This window comes from Anomaloglossus baeobatrachus, chromosome 3, assembly GCF_048569485.1.
Source record: "Anomaloglossus baeobatrachus isolate aAnoBae1 chromosome 3, aAnoBae1.hap1, whole genome shotgun sequence".
Classification (NCBI taxonomy): Eukaryota; Metazoa; Chordata; class Amphibia; order Anura; family Aromobatidae; genus Anomaloglossus; species Anomaloglossus baeobatrachus.
In genome coordinates this window covers 694,792,926-694,817,263 of record NC_134355.1, presented here as the reverse complement: position 1 = coordinate 694,817,263, position 24,338 = coordinate 694,792,926, and the positions used below count along the sequence as shown (strand labels likewise).

The window sequence follows — 24,338 nt, the reverse complement described above, 5'->3', positions numbered from 1 at the left end:
GAAGTTAGAGAGACAACAATTAGCTGCTGGGCTGTGGCCGAGGACTGTCAGCGCTTCACCTGCTATCTGCCAGCGCTTCACCTGCTGTCTGCCAGCGCTTCACCTGCTGTCTGCCAGCGCTTCACCTGCTGTCTGCCAGCGCTTCACCTGCTGTCTGCCAGCGCTTCACCTGCTGTCTGCCAGCGCTTCACCTGCTGTCTGCCAGCGCTTCACCTGCTGTCTGCCAGCGCTTCACCTGCTGTCTGCCAGCGCTTCACCTGCTGTCTGTCAGCGCTTCACCTGCTGACTGCCAACGCTTCACCTGCTGACTGCCAACGCTTCACCTGCTGACTGCCAACGCTTCACCTGCTGACTGCCAACGCTTCACCTGCTGACTGCCAGCGCTTCACCTGCTGACTGTCAGCGCTTCACCTGCTGTCTGTCAGCGCTTCACCTGCTGACTGCCATGTGCCCAGAGCAGCCATATCCATAATGCATATACAATAAGCCCCCGATATACGATATACTGTATTATACAGTTAGGTCCAGATATCTTTGGCCAGTGACACAATTTTGGCGAGTTGGGCTCTGCATGCCACCACATTGGATTTGAAATGAAACCTCTACAACAGAATTCAAGTGCAGATTGTAACATTTAATTTGAAGGTTTGAACAAAAATATCTGATAGAAATTGTAGGAATTGTCACATTTCTTTACAAACACTCCACATTTTAGGAGGTCAAAAGTAATTGGACAAATAAACCAAACCCAAAAAAAATATTTTTATTTTCAATATTTTGTTGCGAATCCTTTGGAGGCAATCACTGCCTTAAGTCTGGAACCCATGGACATCACCAAACGCTGGGTTTCCTCCTTCTTAATGCTTTGCCAGGCCTTTACAGCCGCAGCCTTCAGGTCTTGCTTGTTTGTGGGTCTTTCCGTCTTAAGTCTGGATTTGAGCAAGTGAAATGCATGCTCAATTGGGTTAAGATCTGGTGATTGACTTGGCCATTGCAGAATGTTCCACTTTTTTGCACTCATGAACTCCTGGGTAGCGTTGGCTGTATGCTTGGGGTCATTGTCCATCTGTACTATGAAGCGCCGTCCGATCAACTTTGCGGCATTTGGCTCAATCTGGGATGAAAGTATATCCCGGTACACTTCAGAATTCATCCGGCTACTCTTGTCTGCTGTTATGTCATCAATAAACACAAGTGACCCAGTGCCATTGAAAGCCATGCATGCACATGCCATCACGTTGCCTCCACCATGTTTTACAGAGGGTGTGGTGTGCCTTGGATCATGTGCCGTTCCCTTTCTTCTCCACACTTTTTTCTTCCCATCATTCTGGTACAGGTTGATCTTGGTCTCATCTGTCCATAGAATACTTTTCCAGAACTGAGCCGGCTTCATGAGGTGTTTTTCAGCAAATGTAACTCTGGCCTGTCTATTTTTGGAATTGATGAATGGTTTGCATCTAGATGTGAACCCTTTGTATTTACTTTCATGGAGTCTTCTCTTTACTGTTGACTTAGAGACAGATACACCTACTTCACTGAGAGTGTTCTGGACTTCAGTTGATGTTGTGAACGGGTTCTTCTTCACCAAAGAAAGTATGCGGCGATCATCCACCACTGTTGTCATCCGTGGACGCCCAGGCCTTTTTGAGTTCCCAAGCTCACCAGTCAATTCCTTTTTTCTCAGAATGTACCCGACTGTTGATTTTGCTACTCCAAGCATGTCTGCTATCTCTCTGATGGATTTTTTCTTTTTTTTCAGCCTCAGGATGTTCTGCTTCACCTCAATTGAGAGTTCCTTAGACCGCATGTTGTCTGGTCACAGCAACAGCTTCCAAATGCAAAACCACACACCTGTAATCAACCCCAGACCTTTTAACTACTTCATTGATTACAGGTTAACGAGGGAGACGCCTTCAGAGTTAATTGCAGCCCTTAGAGTCCCTTGTCCAATTACTTTTGGTCCCTTGAAAAAGAGGAGGCTATGCATTACAGAGCTATGATTCCTAAACCCTTTCTCCGATTTGGATGTGAAAACTCTCATATTGCAGCTGGGAGTGTGCACTTTCAGCCCATATTATATATAGAATTGTATTTCTGAACATGTTTTTGTAAACAGCTAAAATAACAAAACTTGTGTCACTGTCCAAATATTTCTGGACCTAACTGTACAAGACCCCTCAGACTTTGGGAACAGGACACTGGTGATCGTGGGGGCAGGAAGGCTTTTGCACTTCACACGAGTCACTATGACTAAAATGGTTGATAACAGGGGACAATAGCTTACAGACTTCAGTATATTTTATAACAGGCTGGTCATGTTCCATATTATTACACACCAGTTAAGAATCCCACATCTTGGTTCAGTTACTACTGACGATCATATTATACAGTGCCTTGAAAATGTATTCACACCCTGTGAACTTTTCCTCATTTTTACATTACACCCACAAACTAATTTGGGAAGTGTAAAGACAATTATGCATGGCTTTCTAAATATCTTAACAATATGAATCTGAAAATTGTGTTGTGCATTTGTATTCAGCCCCTTGTAGTCTGATACCCCTAAATCTCATCCTGAGTGATCAGTTGCCCCTAGAAGTGCCCCTGGGTGTAATTTCTTTCCAGTATAACTGCAGCTGTTCTGTGAGGTTTGTGTGACAAGATCAGGGATCAAACATCAGGAATACCAAGGAACTCACCGGACAGGTCAGGGATAAAGAGGAGGAAAGCAGGGTTAGGTTATAGAAAATAGCCCGAGCTCTGAACATCTCACGGAGCAGTGATCAATCCATCATCCAAAAATGGAAGGAGTGCGTCACAACTGCAAACCTACAAGACCAAGACATGGCCGTCCACTGAACTGGTCACATACATTTAGGCTTGTGGGAGTAACATGAGAAAATGTGGAAAATTCACAGGATATGAATACTTTTACAAGGCCCTGTACTTATTACACGTCAATGCCTGGCGGTGTCAGAGGCTATTACTGCTGGAGGGAGCAGTGGAGGGAGCAGTGGAGGGAGCAGTGGTGGGTGCAGTGGAGGGAGCAGTGGTGGGTGCAATGGAGGGAGCAGTGGAGGGAGCAGTGGAGGGAGCAGTGGCGACGGGGCAAAACCTGCAACAATCACAACTCAGATCCGCACTGTCTGATCCTGGCCGATGTGTTCAACAGCAATGACACAGAAATGATACACCAAGCGAGATGACCACCAGAGGGCGCAGAGGTAAGAAGGAGCAGGACATCACGAAGTATTAAAGGGTACAAAGCAGCACTGAGCGGTACAGGGCAGCAGTGAGCAGTAAGGGGCACAGGGCAGCAGTGAGCAGTAAGGGGCACAGGGCAGCAGTGAGCAGTAAGGGGCACAGGGCAGCAGTGAGCAGTAAGGGGCACAGAACAGCAGTGAACAGTAAGGGGCACAGGGCAGCAGTGAGCAGTAAGGGGCACAGGGCAGCAGTGAGCAGTAAGGGGCACAGGACAGCAGTGAGCAGTAAGGGGCACAGGGCAGCAGTGAGCAGTCTGAGGCACAGGGCAGCAGTGAGCAGTAAGGGGCACAGGGCAGCAGTGAGCAGTACGAGGCACAGGGCAACATTGAGCAGTAAGGGGCACAGGGCAGCAGTAAGGGGCACAGGGCAGAAGTGAGCAGTAAGGGGCACAGGGCAGCAGTGAGCAGTAAGGGGCACAGTACAGCAGTGAGCAGTAAGGGGCACCGGGCAGCAGTGAGCAGTAAGGGGCACAGGGCAGCAGTGAGCAGTAAGGGCCACAGTTCAGCAGTGAGCAGTAAGGGGCACCGGGCAGCAGTGAGCAGTAAGGGGCACAGGGCAGCAGTGAGCAGTAAGGGCCACAGTTCAGCAGTGAGCAGTAAGGGGCACAGGGCAGCAGTGAGCAGTAAGGGGCACAGGGCAGCAGTGAGCAGTAAGGGGCACAGTACAGCAGTGAGCAGTAAGGGGCACAGGGCAGCAGTGAGCAGTAAGGGGCACAGGGCAGCAGTGAGCAGTAAGGGGCACAGGGCAGCAGTGAGCAGTAATGGGCACAGGGCAGCAGTGAGCAGTAATAGGGGACAGAGAGCGACAATGACCTGTAGGGAGGCACAGGATGACTAATAAGCACCAACGACAACAATGAGATAACAATGACGCATCCCCATCACTAAATTATATAAATAGCCACTAGGTCACAACAAGTCACTGTACATGAGGGCATGGAGGTGCCCTGCTGCTGACCATCACTGACCCCCGCACCAGGAACTGGGCAGTACCCAGCACCACCACAGGGACCGGCCTGCAGAGCCCGACCATGCCCAGATCCATCACTCCCCCACTCATCACCACCAGTCCTCCAGCAGATTACACAGCCCACAGCAAAGCATCATGGGACATGTCTATAAGCCCGGGTCACCAGGGATGATACATAATAAAATCAAACACAGAACAGCGCCATCTAGTGTATAAATAATAAAATCAAGCACAGAACAGCGCCATCTACTGGATAAATAATAAAATCAAGCACAGAACAGCGCCATCTACTGGATAAATAATAAAATCAAGCACAGAACAGCGCCATCTACTGGATAAATAATAAAATCAAGCACAGAACAGCGCCATCTAGTGTATAAATGATAAAATCAAGCACAGAACAGCGCCATCTAGTGTATAAATAATAAAATCAAGCACAGAACAGCGCCATCTACTGGATAAATAATAAAATCAAGCACAGAACAGCGCCATCTACTGGATAAATAATAAAATCAAGCACAGAACAGCGCCATCTAGTGGATAAATAATAAAATCAAGCACAGAACAGCGCCATCTAGTGTATAAATAATAAAATCAAGCACAGAACAGCGCCATCTAGTGTATAAATAATAAAATCAAGCACAGAACAGCGCCATCTACTGGATAAATAATAAAATCAAGCACAGAACAGCGCCATCTAGTGGATAAATAATAAAATCAAGCACAGAACAGCGCCATCTACTGGATAAATAATAAAATCAAGCACAGAACAGCGCCATCTACTGGATAAATAATAAAATGAAACGCAGAACAGCGCCATCTACTGGATAAATAAAATCAAGCACAGAACAGCGCCATCTACTGGAAAAATAATAAAATCACGCACAAAACAGCGCCATCTACTGGATAAATAATAAAATCACATACAGAACAGTGCCATCTAGTGGATAAATAATAAAATCAAGCACAGAACAGCGCCATCTAGTGGATAAATAATAAAATCAAGCACAGAAAAGCGCCATCTAGTGTATAAATAATAAAATCAAGCACAGAACAGCGCCATCTAGTGTATAAATAATAAAATCAAGCACAGAACAGCGCCATCTACTGGATAAATAATAAAATCAAGCACAGAACAGCGCCATCTACTGGATAAATAATAAAATCAAGCACAGAACAGCGCCATCTAGTGGATAAATAATAAAATCAAGCACAGAACAGCGCCATCTAGTGTATAAATAATAAAAACAAGCACAGAACAGCGCCATCTAGTGTATAAATAATAAAATCAAGCACAGAACAGCGCCATCTACTGGATAAATAATAAAATCAAGCACAGAACAGCGCCATCTAGTGGATAAATAATAAAATCAAGCACAGAACAGCTCCATCTACTGGATAAATAATAAAATCAAGCACAGAACAGCGCCATCTACTGGATAAATAATAAAATGAAACGCAGAACAGCGCCATCTACTGGATAAATAAAATCAAGCACAGAACAGCCCCATCTACTGGAAAAATAATAAAATCACGCACAAAACAGCGCCATCTACTGGATAAATAATAAAATCACATACAGAACAGTGCCATCTAGTGGATAAATAATAAAATCAAGCACAGAACAGCGCCATCTAGTGGATAAATAATAAAATCAAGCACAGAACAGCGCCATCTAGTGTATAAATAATAAAATCAAGCACAGAACAGCGCCATCTACAGGATAAATAATAAAATCAAGCACAGAACAGCGCCATCTAGTGGATAAATAATAAAATCAAGCACAGAACAGCGCCATCTAGTGTATAAATAATAAAATCAAGCACAGAACAGCACCATCTACTGGATAAATAATAAAATCAAGCACAGAACAGCACCATCTACTGGATAAATAATAAAATCAAGCACAGAACAGTGCCATCTACTGGATAAATAATAAAATCAAGTACAGAACAGCGCCATCTACTGGATAAATAATAAAATCAAGCACAAAACAGCGCCATCTACTGGATAAATAATAAAATCAAGGACAGAACAGCGCCATCTAGTGGGTAAATAATAAAATCAAGCACAGAACAGCACCATCTACTGGATAAATAATAAAATCAAGGACAGAACAGCGCCATCTAGTGGATAAATAATAAAATCAAGCACAGAACAGTGCCATCTAGTGGATAAATAATAAAATAAAGCACAGAACAGCGCCATCTAGTGGATAAATAATAAAATAAAGCACAGAACAGCGCCATCTAGTGGATAAATAATAAAATCAAGCACAGAACAGCGGCATCTAGTGGATAAATAATAAAATCAAGCACAGAACAGCGCCATCTAGTGGATAAATAATAAAATCAAGCACAGAACAGCACCATCTACTCGATAAATAATAAAATCAAGCACAGAACAGCGCCATCTACTGGATAAATAATAAAATCAAGGAAAGAACAGCGCCATCTAGTGGATAAATAATAAAATCAAGCACAGAACAGCGCCATCTACTGGATAAATAAAAAAATCACGCACAGAACAGCGCCATCTAGTGGATAAATAATAAAATCAAGCACAGAACAGCGCCATCTAGTGGATAAATAATAAAATCAAGCACAGAACAGCGCCATCTAGTGGATAAATAATAAAATCAAGCACAGAACAGCGCAATCTAGTGGATAAATAATAAAATCAAGCACAGAACAGCGCCATCTACTGGATAAATAATAAAATAACGCACAGAACAGCGCCATCTACTGGATAAATAATAAAATAACGCACAGAACAGCGCCTTCTAGTGGATAAATAATAAAATCAAGTAAAGAACAGCGCCATCTAGTGGATAAATAATAAAATCAAGTAAAGAGCAGCGCCATCTAGTGGATAAATAATAAAATCAAGTAAAGAACAGCGCCATCTACTGGATAAATAATAAAATCAAGCACAGAACAGCACCATCTAGTAGATAAATATTAAAATCAAGCACAGAACAGCGCCATCTAGTGGATAAATAATAAAATCAAGCACAGAACAGCGCCATCTAGTAGATAAATAATAAAATCAAGCACAGAACAGCACCATCTACTGGATAAATAATAAAATCAAGCACAGAACAGTGCCATCTAGTGGATAAATAATAAAATCAAGCACAGAACAGCGCCATCTAGTGGATGAATAATAAAATAAAGCACAGAACAGCGCCATCTAGTGGATAAATAATAAAATCAAGCACAGAACAGCGCCATCTAGTGGATAAATAATATAATCAAGCACAGAACAGCGCCATCTAGTGGATAAATAATCAAATCAAGCACAGAACAGTGCCATCTACTGGATAAATAATAAAATCACATACAGAACAGCGCCATCTAGTGGATAAATAATATAATCAAGCACAGAACAGCGCCATCTAGTGGATAAATAAAAAAATCACGCACAGAACAGCGCCATCTAGTGGATAAATAATAAAATCAAGCACAGAACAGCGCCATCTACTGGATAAATAAAATCAAGCACAGAACAGCGCCATCTACTGGATAAATAATAAAACCAAGCACAGAACAGCGCCATCTAGTGGATAAATAATATAATCAAGCACAGAACAGCGCCATCTACTGGATAAATAAAATCAAGCACAGAACAGCGCCATCTACTGGATAAATAATATAATCAAGCACCGAACAGCACCATCTAGTGGTTAAATAATAAAATCAAGTACAGAACAGCGCCATCTACTGGATAAATAATAAAATCGAGCACAGAACAGCGCCATCTACTGGATAAATAATAAAATCAAGTACAGAACAGCGCCATCTACTGGATAAATAATAAAATAAAGCACAGAACAGCGCCATGTACTGGATAAATAATACAATCATGTACAGAACAGCGCCATCTACTGGATAAATGATAAAATCAAGCACAGAACAGCACCATCTAGTGGATAAATGATAAAATCAAGCACAGAACAGCGCCATCTAGTGGATAAATGATAAAATCAAGCACAGAACAGCGCCATCTAGTGGATAAATAATAAAATCAAGCACAGAACAGCGCCATCTAGTGGATAAATAATAAAATCAAGGACAGAACAGCGCCAACTAGTGGATAAATAATAAAATCAAGCACAGAACAGCACCATCTAGTGGGTAAATGATAAAATCAAGCACAGAACAGCGCCATCTAGTGGATAAATGATAAAATCAAGCACAGAACAGCACCATCTAGTGGATAAATGATAAAATCAAGCACAGAACAGCGCCATCTAGTGGATAAATAATAAAATCAAGGACAGAACAGCGCCATCTAGTGGATAAATAATAAAATCAAGCACAGAACAGCGCCATCTAGTGGATAAATAATAAAATCAAGGACAGAACAGCGCCATCTAGTGGATAAATAATAAAATCAAGCACAGAACAGCACCATCTAGTGGGTAAATGATAAAATCAAGCACAGAACAGCGCCATCTAGTGGATAAATGATAAAATCAAGCACAGAACAGCACCATCTAGTGGATAAATGATAAAATCAAGCACAGAACAGCGCCATCTAGTGGATAAATAATAAAATCAAGCACAGAACAGCGCCATCTAGTGGATAAATAATAAAATCAAGCACAGAACAGCGCCATCTAGTGGATAAATGATAAAATATAGTACAGAACAGCACCCTCTGTCTTGTAATATTGAATAGCGCCATCCAGAACCTTCTAGTGGATCGACAACCACAAATTAATGCCGCACATACAAGTATAAAAGCGCATACATGCTCCTGACTGACCCAGGACTTCAGCCGGGGTGGGCAGAAGATTTCATGATGGATCCCCGGGGGGCTGTGTGGTATAAGGAGCGAGCGGGGGCTGCAGGGGTCTCTTACCTGTCTGCATATAGATATCTCTAGTTACCGGACAGATCACCACAGAAGAAATCCCTGCAGAGAGAAGAGAGTCACAGTGAGAGGAATCCTGAGCACACCGCCATATGTACCCCAATAATATGTACCTATGGTGCTACATCCATGCACAGAGCTCACACCGGCAGGGCCTGCGGGGGACGGGATCTTGCGGGGGGAGGGGGCCTCTGCATTGTGCACTCCCGAATTTATTCTTCCCTGTATAAGTGATGCTTCACTCAGTCTATAAATTCCCGCAGCTCCTCATATCCCCACTATTCACTCTGCAGACAGTGCACAATAAGCGCCTGCTTTTATATACAAACCCATTACAAGCTGCTGTGCATGAATCTATTGTTTCAGTTTCTCATATAATATTTAATATTGTGACTATGATGAGACAATACCTGAATCCACCACTAGGGGGAGATAGGCAGCATAGAAATGACAAATGCTCCCCATAGTGGCTATTGTATACTTATGTATGTAGTGAGCTCCCTCTAGTGGTGGCTGTGTAATCTGTATATAGTGAGCTTCCTCTAGTGGTGTCTGTATAAATCTGTATGTAGTGAGCTCCTCCTAGTGGTGTCTGTATAAATCTGTATGTAGTGAGCTCCCTCTAGTGGTGGCTGTATAAATCTGTATGTAGTGAGCTCCTCCTAGTGGTGTCTGTATAAAGCTGTATGTAGTGAGCTCCCTCTAGTGGTGGCTGTATAATCTGTATATAGTGAGCTTCCTCTAGTGGTGTCTGTATGAATCTGTATGTAGTGAGCTCCCTCTAGTGGTGTCTGTATAAATCTGTATGTAGTGACCTCCCTCTAGTGGTGGCTGTATAATCTGTATATAGTGAGCTTCCTCTAGTGGTGTCTGTATAAATCTGTATGTAGTGAGCTCCCTCTAGTGGTGGCTGTATAAATCTGTATGTAGTGAGCTCCTCCTAGTGGTGTCTGTATAAATCTGTATGTAGTGAGCTCCCTCTAGTGGTGGCTGTATAAATCTGTATGTAGTGAGCTTCCTCTAGTGGTGGCTGTATAAATCTGTATGTAGTGAGCTCCCTCTAGTGGTGGATGTATAAATCTGTATGTAGTGAGGTCCTCCTAGTGGTGGATGTATAAATCTGTATGTAGTGAGCTCCTCCTAGTGGTGTCTGTATAAATCTGTATGTAGTGAGCTCCCTCTAGTGGTGGCTGTATAAATCTGTATGTAGTGAGGTCCTCCTAGTGGTGGATGTATAAATCTGTATGTAGTGAGCTCCTCCTAGTGGTGACTGTATAAATCTGTATGTAGTGACCTCCATCTAGTGGTGGCTGTATAATCTGTATATAGTGAGCTTCCTCTAGTGGTGTCTGTATAAATCTGTATGTAGTGAGCTCCCTCTAGTGGTGGCTGTATAAATCTGTATGTAGTGAGCTCCCTCTAGTGGTGTCTGTATAAATCTGTATGTAGTGAGCTCCCTCTAGTGGTGGCTGTATAAATCTGTATGTAGTGAGCTCCTCCTAGTGGTGGATGTATAAATCTGTATGTAGTGAGCTCCTCCTAGTGGTGGCTGTATAAATCTGTATGTAGTGAGCTCCCTCTAGTGGTGACTGTATATATCTGTATGTAGTGAGCTCCCTCTAGTGGTGGCTGTATATATCTGTATGTAGTGAGCTCCCCCTAGTGGTGGCTGTATAAATCTGTATGTAGTGAGATCCCTCTAGTGGTGGCTGTATAAATCTGTATGTAGTGAGCTCCCTCTAGTGGAGGCTGTATAAATCTGTATGTAGTGAGTTCCCTCTAGTAGAGGCTGTATAAATCTGTATGTAGTGAGCTCCTTTTAGTGGTGACTGTATATATCTGTATGTAGTGAGCTCCCTCTCTTGGTGGCTGTATAAATCTGTATGTAGTGAGCTCCCTCTAGTGGTGACTGTATAAATCTATATGTAGTGAGTTCCCTCTAGTGGTGACTGTATATACGGTATCTGTATGTAGTGAGCTCCCTCTAGTGGTGGCTGTATAAATCTGTATGTAGTGAGCTCCCTCTAGTGGTGGCTGTATAAATCTGTATGTAGTGAGCTCCCCTTAGTTCTGGATGTATAAATCTGTATGTAGTGAGCTCCCTCTACTGGTGACTGTATAAATCTGTATGTAGTGAGCTCCCTCTAGTGGTGACTGCATAAATCTGTATGTAGTGAGCTCCCTCTAGTGGTGGCTGTATAAATCTGTATGTAGTGAGCTACCTCTAGTGGTGGCTGTATAAATCTGTATATAGTGAGCTCCCTCTAGTGGTGGCTGTATAAATCTGTATGTAGTGAGCTCCCTCTAGTGGTGGCTGTATAAATCTGTATGTAGTGAGCTCCCTCTAGTGGTGACTGTATACATCTGTATGTAGTGAGCTCCCTCTAGTGGTGGCTGTATATATCTGTATGTAGTGAGCTCCCTCTAGTTGTAGTTGTTTAAATCTGTATGTAGTGAGCTCCCTCTAGTGGTGACTGTATAAATCTGTATGTAGTGAGCTCCCTCTAGTGGTAGCTGTTTAAATCTGTATGCAGTGAGCTCCCTCTAGTGGTAGCTGTTTAAATCTGTATGTAGTGAGCTCCCTCTAGTGGTGACTGTAAAAATCTGTATGTAGTGAGCTCCCTCTAGTGGCGACTGTATAAATCTGTATGTAGTGCGCTCCCTCTAGTGGTGGCTGTATAAATCTGTATGTAGTGAGCTCCCTCTAGTGGTGACTGTATAAATCTGTATGTAGTGAGCTCCCTCTAGTGGAGGCTGTATAAATCTGTATGTAGTGAGCTCCCCCTAGTGGCGACTGTATAAATCTGTATGTAGTGCGCTCCCTCTAGTGGCGACTGTATAAATCTGTATGTAGTGAGCTCCCTCTAGTGGTGGCTGTATAAATCTGTATGTAGTGAGCTCCCTCTAGTGGAGGCTGTATAAATCTGTATGTAGTGCGCTCCCTCTAGTGGTGTCTGTATAAATCTGTATGTAGTGAGCTCCCTCTATTGGTGACTGTATAAATCTGTATGTAGTGAGCTCCCTCTAGTGGTAGCTGTATAAATCTGTATGTAGTGAGCTCCCTCTAGTGGTGACTGTATAAATCTGTATGTAGTGCGCTCCCTCTAGTGGAGGCTGTATAAATCTGTATGTAGTGAGCGCCCTCTAGTGGTGACTATATAAATCTGTATGTAGTGAGCTCCCTCTAGTGGTGACTGTATAAATCTGTATGTAGTGAGTTCCCGCTAGTGGTGGCTGTATAAATCTGTATGTAGTGAGCTCCCTCTAGTGGTGGCTGTATAAATCTGTGTGTAGTGAGCTCCCCCTAGTGTTGACTGTATAAATCTGTATGTAGTGAACTCCCTCTAGTGATGGCTGTATAAATCTGTATGTAGTGAGCTGCCTCTAGTGGTGACTGTATAAATCTGTATGTAGTGAGCTCCCTCTAGTGGTGGCTGTATAAATCTCTATGTAGTAAGCTCCCTCTAGTGGTGGCTGTATATATCTGTATGTAGTGAGCTCCCTCTAGTGGTGGCTGTATAAATCTGTATGTAGTGAGCTCCCTCTAGTGGTGGATGTATAAATCTGTATGTAGTGAGTTCCCTCTAGTGGTGGCTGTATAAATCTGTATGTAGTGAGCTCCCTCTAGTGGTTGCTGTATATATCTGTATGTAGTGAGCTCCCTCTAGTGGTGGCTGTATAAATCTGTATGTAGTGAGCTCCCTCTAGTGGTGGCTGTATAATTCGTTATGTAGTGCGATCCCTCTAGTGGTGGCTGTATAAATCTGTATGTAGTGAGCTCCCTCTAGTGGTGGCTGTATAAATCTGTATGTAGTGAGCTCCCTCTAGTGGTGGCTGTATAAATCTGTATGTAGTGAGCTCCCTTTAGTGGTGACTGTATAAATCTGTATATAGTGAGCTCCCTCTAGTGGTGGCTGTATAAATCTGTATGTAGTGAGCTCCCTCTAGTGGTGGCTGTATAAATCTGTATGTAGTGAGCTCCCTCTACTGGTGACTGTATAAATCTGTATATAGTGAGCTCCCTCTAGTGGTGACTGTATAAATCTATATGTAGTGAGCTCCCTCTAGTGGTGGCTGTATAAATCTGTATGTAGTGAGCTTCCTCTAGTGGTGGCTGTGGAAATCTGTATGTAGTGAGCTCCCCCTAGTGGTGGCTGTATAAATCTGTATGTAGTGAGCTCCCTCTAGTGGAGGGTGTATAAATATGTATGTAGTGAGCTCCCCCTAGTGGTGGCTGTATAAATCTGTATGTAGTGAGCTCCCTCTACTGGTGACTGTATAAATCTGTATGTAGTGAGCTCCCTCTAGTGGTGACTGTATAAATCTGTATGTAGTGAGCTCCCTCTAGTGGTGACTGTATAAATCTGTATGTAGTAAGCTCCCTCTAGTGGTGGCTGTATAAATCTGTATGTAGTGAGCTCCCTCTAGTGGTGACTGTATAAATCTGTATGTAGTGAGCTCCCTCTAGTGGTGACTGTATAAATCTGTATGTAAGTTATATAAGGGATTTTATACAAAAAATCCACAAAGAACCAGCGCTAAATGGGTTTTTTTATATATATATATTTATTAAAGAAAATATTGCTATCCTTGTTCCAAGGCAAGGTGTTTAATAGTACACAATACACTAAAAAATTATTTTTTTTTTTTTTTTTTATTTTTTTTTTTAAAACCACATATACCAAAAAAACACAAATTGAATAAATCAGAATTGAAAATAAAAAATAAAAATAAAAATAAAAATAATAATATGACACAGATAAATCAAAATCCACACAAAGGGTTTTGGTATAAACCCGTTTCCTCAGAGGTGATCCGAAATTCACAATAATTAATATCTCACTCAGCTATCGTAATGCCCCGGCCGGTGGCATATACTTGATTTAGTAAAATATTGTGACTGATAGCATATAGGTGTACCACACCACCTCTGACTAATTTGCAAGCCTATTTTGCACACATCAAGCTTTGCACAATCTGTTGTAAAAATCAAAAACCCTCAATCCACAATGTGATGTCAGTGGGATTTGCCAGCAGATTTTGGTCTGCAGTAATATAGACCTGATTCCTCCGTTAGATAAACTGAAGTTGTTGTCAATGCAGGATTAACTTGTTAAATTTTCCAAGCACCTACTTGGAAGCATGTGGTCGTAAACAATACAGGTTGTGGAGAAGATGTCAGGTTACCACAACCCCCTTAGTTAGAGTCTCTAGACCACTTTACGGTGCCACAACTAAGCGGCTCCGTATTGTCCCAGTTACCCAGCAGCTAGGTACAGCCGCTGGAAGCACCGATTATTTGCTGCAAATATAATGTGTGATCAGCAGTTTTACTCAACCTCTCCAGCGGGCAGTCCGATCTGTGTCCAGTGTGAGCTGAATGTGTCCACACACCGAAGGAGTTTACTTGGCAAGCTGTTACTACACAGGTAAAGCAGACAGTGCAAGATTCCAATCCAGTCCACTTCCAATGTGAACAATGAGTAGCCGTAGAGGGCACCACTGGAGGATGGTCGCAGGCAAAAATAACAGCGGTAACTTCTCAACCTTTTCAGCAGACAATCCGGACCGTGTCCTTTAGAGGCTGACTAGTGCCGTACAAGGGAGAGGTTGTTTGACAGAGTATCACCACACAGGTGGAGTAGGCAAAGCAGAGTCTCAATCCGACGCGCGTTTCGGGGGCGTGCACCGGCCCCCTTCCTCAAGGATGACTGGACTATTGCCTAGAGCGCTATTTATGCGCATATTAAGTTACTTGCAATTTACATAAAAGTAAATAGTATTTCAGTTCACATTTTAATCACTGTATATATCAATTTATAAAAAACTTATTCATAATACCCATAGACCGGAGTACAATGCAACATAGTATAATATAATATAACAACTTGTGCAAAGGTTTTTCTGGGCAATCCTGTATATAGCCCTACTTTTACCATCATATACTGGACAAAATATATATATGTGTACACAATTTTTATAAATTGATATATACAGTGATTAAAATGTGAACTGAAATACTATTTACTTTTATGGACTGGATTGGAATCTTGCACTGTCTGCTTTACCTGTGTAGTGACAGCTTGCCAAGTAAACTCCTTCGGTGTGTGGACACATTCAGCTCACACTGGACACAGATCGGACTGCCCGCTGGAGAGGTTGAGTAAAACCGCTGATCATACATTCTAATTGCAGCAAATAATCGGTGCTTCCAGCGGCTGTACCTAGCTGCTGGGGAACTGGGACAATACGGGACCGCTTAGTTGTGGCACCGTAAAGTGGTCTAGAGACTCTAACTAAGGGGGTTGTGGTAACCTGACATCTTCTCCACAACCTGTATTGTTCACGACCACATGCTTCCAAGTAGGTGCTTGGAAAATTTAACAAGTTAATCCTGCATTGACAACGACTTCAGTTTATCTAACGGGGGAATTAAGTCTATATTACTGCAGACCAAAATCTGCTGGCAAATCCCACTGATCTCACATTGTGGATTGAGGGTTTTTGATTTTTACAACAGATTGTGCAAAGCTTGATGTGTGCAAAATAGGCTTGCAAATTAGTCAGAGGTGGTGTGGTACACCTATATGCTATCAGTCACAATATTTTACTAAATCAAGTATATGCCACCGGCCGGGGCATTACGATAGCTGAGTGAGATATTAATTATTGTGAATTTCGGATCACCTCTGAGGAAACGGGTTTATACCAAAACCCTTTGTGTGGATTTTGATTTATCTGTGTCATATTATTATTTTTATTTTTTATTTTCAATTCTGATTTATTCAATTTGTGTTTTTTTGGTATATGTGGTTTTAAAAAAAAAAAAAAAATTTTTTAGTGTATTGTGTACTATTAAACACCTTGCCTTGGAACAAGGATAGCAATATTTTCTTTAATAAATATATATATATATATAAAAAAACCCATTTAGCGCTGGTTCTTTGTGGATTTTTTGTATAAAATCCCTTATATAACTTATTAAAACCTGGCTAAGTAAAGGGGTGTCTTTGCCAATAGAACCAAGCTGCAAGAATACAGCAGGTTTTTTTCAGGGTTAAGCGCTGCCATTTGCCTGCAGGCATTTTAGAATATATCTTATTAACCCCTTGTGGCTAGCTGCTAACCCACAACACGTGCTATCCTTGTCCAGGCTTTGTTATATATACTCCCGCGTAGGTCAAAATGGGGGATTTGTGGGAAAACCGCAAAGATAGGATTTTTAAAGTGCAAAGGTTTTTTGGTTATGCGGAAAAGCCACAATTAAACACTGTTAATGGTCCGGATATATCTATAATTAAAAAGAAACTTAGGGAATTAGAACAATTACTTTTAAAAGAGATGAGAGATTTATGGGAAGTAGCTACTCTTGAAAGGTATCTGGAAGCCGATATTATACCTAAAGGATTACTGGTTAGTAAAGCCCTATCAGGAGATATAGGAGATCGCCAAACCCTTTTAGAATGGGATGAACTTTTTAAAGATTTTTCTAGACAGGCAGTCCAATTCATTATTGATAAAAGAAAAAAACAACTCATACTAAATAAAAGTCGAATTCTTCAACTATTTGATGAAATAAAACCCCATAAAAATAATTACGAAATATCCAATCTGTCTAAAAATATATTAAAACGGATACAAAATAAAGAGAAAGAAATTATTGAGAAAAAAGAAAGAAAATATGGGAGAGACTTGGGCTTATCTGCTTTGTCGGGTAGGAGAAGTTCCACCATGCCCCAGACTTATTTGGATAAATCAAGTAGATATGATGGAAGGGATCCATTAGAACTTAACCAATTTGAAATCATAGATCAAATTGAATGCACCCCTGATGCAGGATCCATGGAAGAGGAAGAAGTTTTTTCCGTATATGAAACTTCCATGGAACAACTAACCCAAAATTTGTTATTAAATTCTGCCAGTACACCGAATTTGGCAAACACCCCCCAAACAAACACTGGTTTGCATGAACAAGCAATAGGTGGTAGAAGTTCAAACGATACTCCCATTTTGGAAGTACCTATAGACCCTGGGAGTAGTATGAATGAACCCTCCACGTCTTTAAGAGGCAGGTCTGTTTTGCCAGAAACTAACAATAATAATACGCCTGTCAACTCAAGAATTAAACCTACACAATCTCGACCCCAGAGATTTAATAGGAGATATGTCAGTATTAATCCTGGACGCCCCAAATCAACACGGAATACTACCACCCTGGATTTTTTCAGGGTAGGAAAAAGGAATACAAAAGAGGGTGTAGGGGAGGGAAACGCACCAAAAAGAAAATAAATAGTCAACTAGAAGAGAATCAACAATCACAAAAAATCTTTAATCTCAGTCATCATCAATTAACTATTAATGAAACTTCTTTATTACAAAAAGGGCTAAAATTTGCACCCTCTGTGGGCCTTAACAGGTTCCAAGCTTTCATTGGGGTGAAACAATTCATGAGAAAACTGGCCCTAAAAAAACATTGTTTGAAAAACCCTGTGGTTAAAAATATGACGAACCCGACGGACTCGACTAATGTAACTAATCAAACTACTGACCTTAAATGTCAGTCTAACTTTCACCCAATAAATGAATATTCGGACTCCTTTTTCACTTTTCAAAAATGTGTAGTGAACGACATTAGACGGTTGAAAAACCCGACGCAATGTGGAAATCGGAAGAACAACTTAACAATGGGGGAAATAATAGCAATAAAAAACTTGCAAAAAAATGGGAATATAATAATACGCCCGGCAGATAAGGGAGGGGGCATAGTCGTGATGGACATAGGTGACTATGAGAAAGAATCAGCTCGCCTATTAGGAGATAGGTCAACGTATGCTATGTTGTCCTCTGACCCTACAAATACCTATATAGAGGAACTTAATTCCCTAGTCAGGAGAGGTCTTGACAAGGGAATTTTAAACAAAAATGAAGCATCTTACATTAGGAACCAGACCCCCAGACTAGCTGTCTTCTACCATGTACCTAAAATTCACAAGACAATGCAAAACCCCCCAGGACGCCCTATTATATCGGGTATTGGCTGTTTGACAGCCAACCTATCAAGGTATATAGATATTCATCTTCAAAAATGCGTTCCACTATTACCTGCTTTTTTGAAAGATAGCACTCAAGTGTTGCAGCTCTTACAAGAAGTAAAATGGGAGCAAAATTATATTTTGGGGTCCATTGATGTTACCTCACTGTATACCTCTATTGAGCATCTAAAGGGCTGTGAAGCCTCAAAATATTTTCTAACCAAGTCCGGATTATTTCCCCAAATGCAGATTGACTACTTGGAGGAATGTATTTTGTTTATATTAAATCACAATTATTTTCGATATGGGGTCCAATACTTTTTGCAAAAGTGGGGGACAGCCATGGGGACCAGGTTCGCCCCAAGCTACGCCAACCTCTATATGGGGAGGTGGGAGGAAGACACCATATACTCTGGGGGCGTGCTTCGGGAGAACCTGGTCCTCTGGCGTCGCTTCATTGATGATGTTCTTTTTATTTGGTCAGGTGACGGTCAGTCACTTCATGAGTTCTTGGCAGGTCTAAACGTAAATGAATATCACCTTAAGTTCACCCATACAGTGAGTGCCACAATGATTAATTTTCTTGATCTAAATATTTTCATTGAAAATGGTCAGATTTTAACTAAAACCTACCATAAACCTACCGATACAAATAGCTATATATCATTGAGGAGTTGCCATCTTCCAAGTTGGCTCCTAAATGTTCCAAAAAGCCAATATATCAGAGCATACAGAAACTGTAGTAAACAAGAAGATTTTGAGATGGAAGCGGGTGCACTAACAAAGAAATTTGTCCAGAAAGGATATAGGGGGGAGTTTCTGAAGGATGCGTATGCACAGACGAAATTGATAGAAAGAAAAAATTTACTTCAAAGTAAACAAGTCGCACCCATCTCTCCTAAATCCAATGATTTTGATATCCCCATAATTCTCCAATACACTGCACAAGTAAGAATTTTTAAAAACATTGTCAAAAAGTATTGGAACCTCTTGAAAGAGGATAAAATAATAGGGGAATTTTTGCCCACTAATCCAAAATTTATATATAGAAAGGCCAACAACATTGGCAATTTAGTGGCACCCACTATACGTAATTTTACAGTACCCAAAAAAACAGGATTATTCGACTTGAAAGGCTATTTTCCATGCAAAAGTTGTATAGTGTGTAAAAACACAAAGAATATCACACGAAAATCCTTTGTACATGGACAGTCAGAAATTATGATTAAAGAATTCATCACATGTCAATCAAAGGGAGTTGTATATTGCATTCAATGTCCTTGTCAGAAAAAATACATTGGGAGAACTATTAGACCCCTATGGAAAAGGGTGGGTGAACACATTCGAAATGTTAAAAATAAATGTACTAAACACCCCCTATCCAGACATTATGCGTTAAAACATGGAGGGTTTTTTAAGGGATCCGAAGTATGGGGTGTGCAAAAAATAACAAAGGACTGGAGGGGTGGCGATTTTATTAAAAAAATGTCACGAGCAGAGAGCCAATGGATTTTTGAATTGAATACTTTGAAACCATATGGACTCAATAATGACATTGAACTGTTTGCTTTTAATTAATTTATAGTTTTATATATATAAATAGGCAGAAGAACTAAAGATAATGGTATTAATACAAAAAAAAAAAAAAAAGTATATGACCATATATGGATGTAATGGATATGGATAAATATGTATATGTGTAACACACCTCAAAATTAGTGTCTTACTGGTCTAAGAGTGTTTTTGAATATAAGAGACTTATTATAGCAAATTTATACTATTTATGATGTTCTCTTATAATATTAATAAATTTTTTTTTTTTTTTTTTCAAAATTTTAAAATTTTAAAAATCTAAAATAGAACTGCTGAAAAATAGTGTACACATATATATATTTTGTCCAGTATATGATGGTAAAAGTAGGGCTATATACTGGATTGCCCAGAAAAACCTTTGCACAAGTTGTTATATTATATTATACTATGTTGCATTGTACTCCGGTCTATGGGTATTATGAATAACTTTTTTATAAATTGATATATACAGTGATTAAAATGTGAACTGAAATACTATTTACTTTTATGTAAATTGCAAGTAACTTAATATGCGCATAAATAGCGCTCTAGGCAATAGCCCAGTCATCCTTGAGGAAGGGGGCCGGTGCACGCCCCCGAAACGCGCGTCGGATTGAGACTCTGCTTTGCCTACTCCACCTGTGTGGTGATACTCTGTCAAACAACCTCTCCCTTGTATGGCACTAGTCAGCCTCTAAAGGACACGGTCCGGACTGTCTGCTGAAAAGGTTGAGAAGTTACCGCTGTTATTTTTGCCTGCGACCATCCTCCAGTGGTGCCCTCTACGGCTACTCATTGTTCACATTGGAAGTGGACTGGATTGGAATCTTGCACTGTCTGCTTTACCTGTGTAGTGACAGCTTGCCAAGTAAACTCCTTCGGTGTGTGGACACATTCAGCTCACACTGGACACAGATCGGACTGCCCGCTGGAGAGGTTGAGTAAAACCGCTGATCATACATTCTAATTGCAGCAAATAATCGGTGCTTCCAGCGGCTGTACCTAGCTGCTGGGGAACTGGGACAATACGGAGCCGCTTAGTTGTGGCACCGTAAAGTGGTCTAGAGACTCTAACTAAGGGGGTTGTGGTAACCTGACATCTTCTCCACAACCTGTATTGTTTACGACCACATGCTTCCAAGTAGGTGCTTGGAAAATTTAACAAGTTAATCCTGCATTGACAACGACTTCAGTTTATCTAACGGAGGAATCAGGTCTATATTACTGCAGACCAAAATCTGCTGGCAAATCCCACTGACATCACATTGTGGATTGAGGGTTTTTGATTTTTACAACAGATTGTGCAAAGCTTGATGTGTGCAAAATAGGCTTGCAAATTAGTCAGAGGTGGTGTGGTACACCTATATGCTATCAGTCACAATATTTTACTAAATCAAGTATATGCCACCGGCCGGGGCATTACGATAGCTGAGTGAGATATTAATTATTGTGAATTTCGGATCACCTCTGAGGAAACGGGTTTATACCAAAACCCTTTGTGTGGATTTTGATTTATCTGTGTCATATTATTATTTTTATTTTTATTTTCAATTCTGATTTATTCAATTTGTGTTTTTTTGGTATATGTGGTTTTAAAAAAAAAAATAAAAAAAAAAATAAAAAATAATTTTTTAGTGTATTGTGTACTATTAAACACCTTGCCTTGGAACAAGGATAGCAATATTTTCTTTAATAAATATATATATATATAAAAAAACCCATTTAGCGCTGGTTCTTTGTGGATTTTTTGTATAAAATCCCTTATATAACTTATTAAAACCTGGCTAAGTAAAGGGGTGTCTTTGCCAATAGAACCAAGCTGCAAGAATACAGCAGGTTTTTTTCAGGGTTAAGCGCTGCCATTTGCCTGCAGGCATTTTAGAATAAATCTGTATGTAGTGAGCTCCCTCTAGTGGTGGCTGTATAAATCTGTATGTCGTGAGCTCCCACTAGTGGTGGCTGTATAAATCTGTATGTAGTGAACTCCCTCTAGTGGGGGCTGTATAAATCTGTATGTAGTGAGCTCCCCCTAGTGGTGACTGTATAAATCTGTATGTATTGAGTTCCCTCTAGGGGTGGCTGTATAAATCTGTATGTAGTGAGCTCCCTCTAGTGGGGGCTGTATAAATCTGTATGTAGTGAGCTCCCTCTAGTGGTGGCTGTATAAATCTGTATGTAGTGAGCTCCCTCTAGTGGTGGCTGTATAAATCTGTATGTAGTGAGCTCCCTCTAGTGGTGGCTGTATAAATCTGTATGTAGTGAGCTCCCTCTAGTGGGGGCTGTATAAATCTGTATGTAGTGAGCTCCCTCTAGTGGTGGCTGTATAAATCTGTATGTAGTGAGCTCCCTCTAGTGGTGGCTGTATAAATCTGTATGTAGTGAGCTCCCTCTAGTGGTGGCTGTATAAATCTGTATATAGTGAGCTCCCTCTAGTGGTGACTGTATAATCTGTATGTAGTGAGCTCCCTCTAGTGGTGACTGTATAAATCTGTATGTAGTGAGCTCCCTCTAGTGGTGGCTGTATACATCTGTATGTAGTGAGCTCCCTCTAGTGGTGACTGTATAAATCTGTATGTAGTGAGCTCCCCCTAGTGGTGGCTGTATACATCTGTATGTAGTGAGCTCCCTCTAGTGGTGACTGTATAAATCTGTATGTAGTGATCTCCCTCTAGTGGTGACTGTATATAGTGAGCTCCCTCTAGTGGTGACTGTATAAATCTGTATGTAGTGAGCTCCCTCTAGTGGTGGCTGTATAAAATTGAATTTAGTAAGCTTACACTAGTGATCACTACATGTTCATCATGTGCCTATGTGTTACCATAGGTTGTGGTTGTGAGTGTCGAGATACAACCCCTCCAGAAAAACACACTGTGTATACAAAGGAGATACAACAACTAGAGAAAGACACGCCGTGTATACAAAGGAGATACAGCAACTCCAGAAAAACACACTGTGTATACAAAGGAGATACAACAACTCCAGAAAAACACACTGTGTATACAAAGGAGATACAACAACTAGAGAAAGACACGCCATGTATACAGAGGAGATACAACAACTAGAGAAAGACACGCCGTGTATACAGAGGAGATACAGCAACTCCAGAAAAACACACTGTGTACAAAGAGGAGATACAACACCTCCAGAAAAACACACTGTGTATACAAAGGAGATACAGCAACTCCAGAAAAAAACACTGTGTATACAAAAAAGATACAGCAACTCCAGAAAAACACACTGTGTATATACAAAGGAGATACAGCAACTCCAAAAAAACACGCTGTGTATACAAAAGTGATACAGCAACTCCAGAAAAACACACTGTGTATACAAAGGAGATACAACAACTCCGGAAAACACACTGTGTATACAGAGGAGATACAACAACTAGAGAAAGACGCGCCGTGTATACTGAGGAGATACAGAACTCAAGAAAAACACACTGTGTATACAAAGGAGATACAGCAACTCCAGAAAAACACATTGTGTATACAGAGGAGATACAGCAACTCCAGAAAAACACACTGTGTATACAAAGGAGATACAGCAACTCCAGAAAAACACACTGTGTATACAAAGGAGATACAGCAACTCCAGAAAAACACACTGTGTATACAAAGGAGATACAACAACTAGAGAAAGACACGCCGTGTATACAAAGGAGATACAGCAACTCCAGAAAAACACAATGTGTATACAAAGGAGATACAGCAACTCCAGAAAAACACACTGTGTATACAAAGGAGATACAGCAACTCCAAAAAAACACGCTGTGTATACAAAAGTGATACAGCAACTCCAGAAAAACACACTGTGTATACAAAGGAGATACAACAACTCCAGAAAAACACACTGTGTATACAGAGGAGATACAACAACTAGAGAAAGACACGCTGTGTATACAAAGGAGATACAGCAACTCCAGAAAAAAACACTGTGTATACAAAGGAGATACAGCAACTCCAGAAAAACACACTGTGTATACAAAGGAGATACAGCAACTCCAGAAAAACACACTGTGTATACAAAAGTGATACAGCAACTCCAGAAAAACACACTGTGTATACAAAGGCGATACAACTCCAGAAAAACACACTGAGTATACAGAGGAGATACAGCAACTCCAGAAAAACACACTGTGTATACAGAGGAGATACAACAACTAGAGAAAGACATGCCGTGTATACAGAGGAGATACAGCAACTCCAGAAAAACACACTGTGTATACAAAGGAGATACAGCAACTCCAGAAAAACACACTGTGTATACAAAGGAGATACAGCAACTCCAGAAAAACACACTGTGTATACAAAGGAGATACAACAACTAGAGAAAGACACGCCGTGTATACAAAGGAGATACAGCAACTCCAGAAAAACACAATGTGTATACAAAGGAGATACAGCAACTCCAGAAAAACACACTGTGTATACAAAGGAGATACAGCAACTCCAAAAAAACACGCTGTGTATACAAAAGTGATACAGCAACTCCAGAAAAACACACTGTGTATACAAAGGAGATATAACAACTCCAGAAAAACACACTGTGTATACAGAGGAGATACAACAACTAGAGAAAGACACGCTGTGTATACAAAGGAGATACAGCAACTCCAGAAAA

The 24,338-nt window shown here is 40.9% G+C and overlaps 1 protein-coding gene across 5 annotated transcripts in view; it reads right to left on the bottom strand.

The window, feature by feature from the left end:
- Positions 1–24,338, bottom strand: part of MAPRE3 (microtubule associated protein RP/EB family member 3) — a 191,921-nt gene that overhangs the window by 101,047 nt on the left and 66,536 nt on the right. For 4 of the 5 annotated variants that reach the window (XM_075341337.1, XM_075341339.1, XM_075341338.1 and 1 more), the window contains exon 2: positions 9,100–9,153. The exons of the other annotated variant lie outside the window; for it this stretch is intronic. The gene's annotated coding sequence lies outside the window, so the exon portion shown is untranslated. The remainder of the gene's footprint in view (positions 1–9,099; positions 9,154–24,338) is intronic. 5 annotated transcript variants of the gene reach the window in all.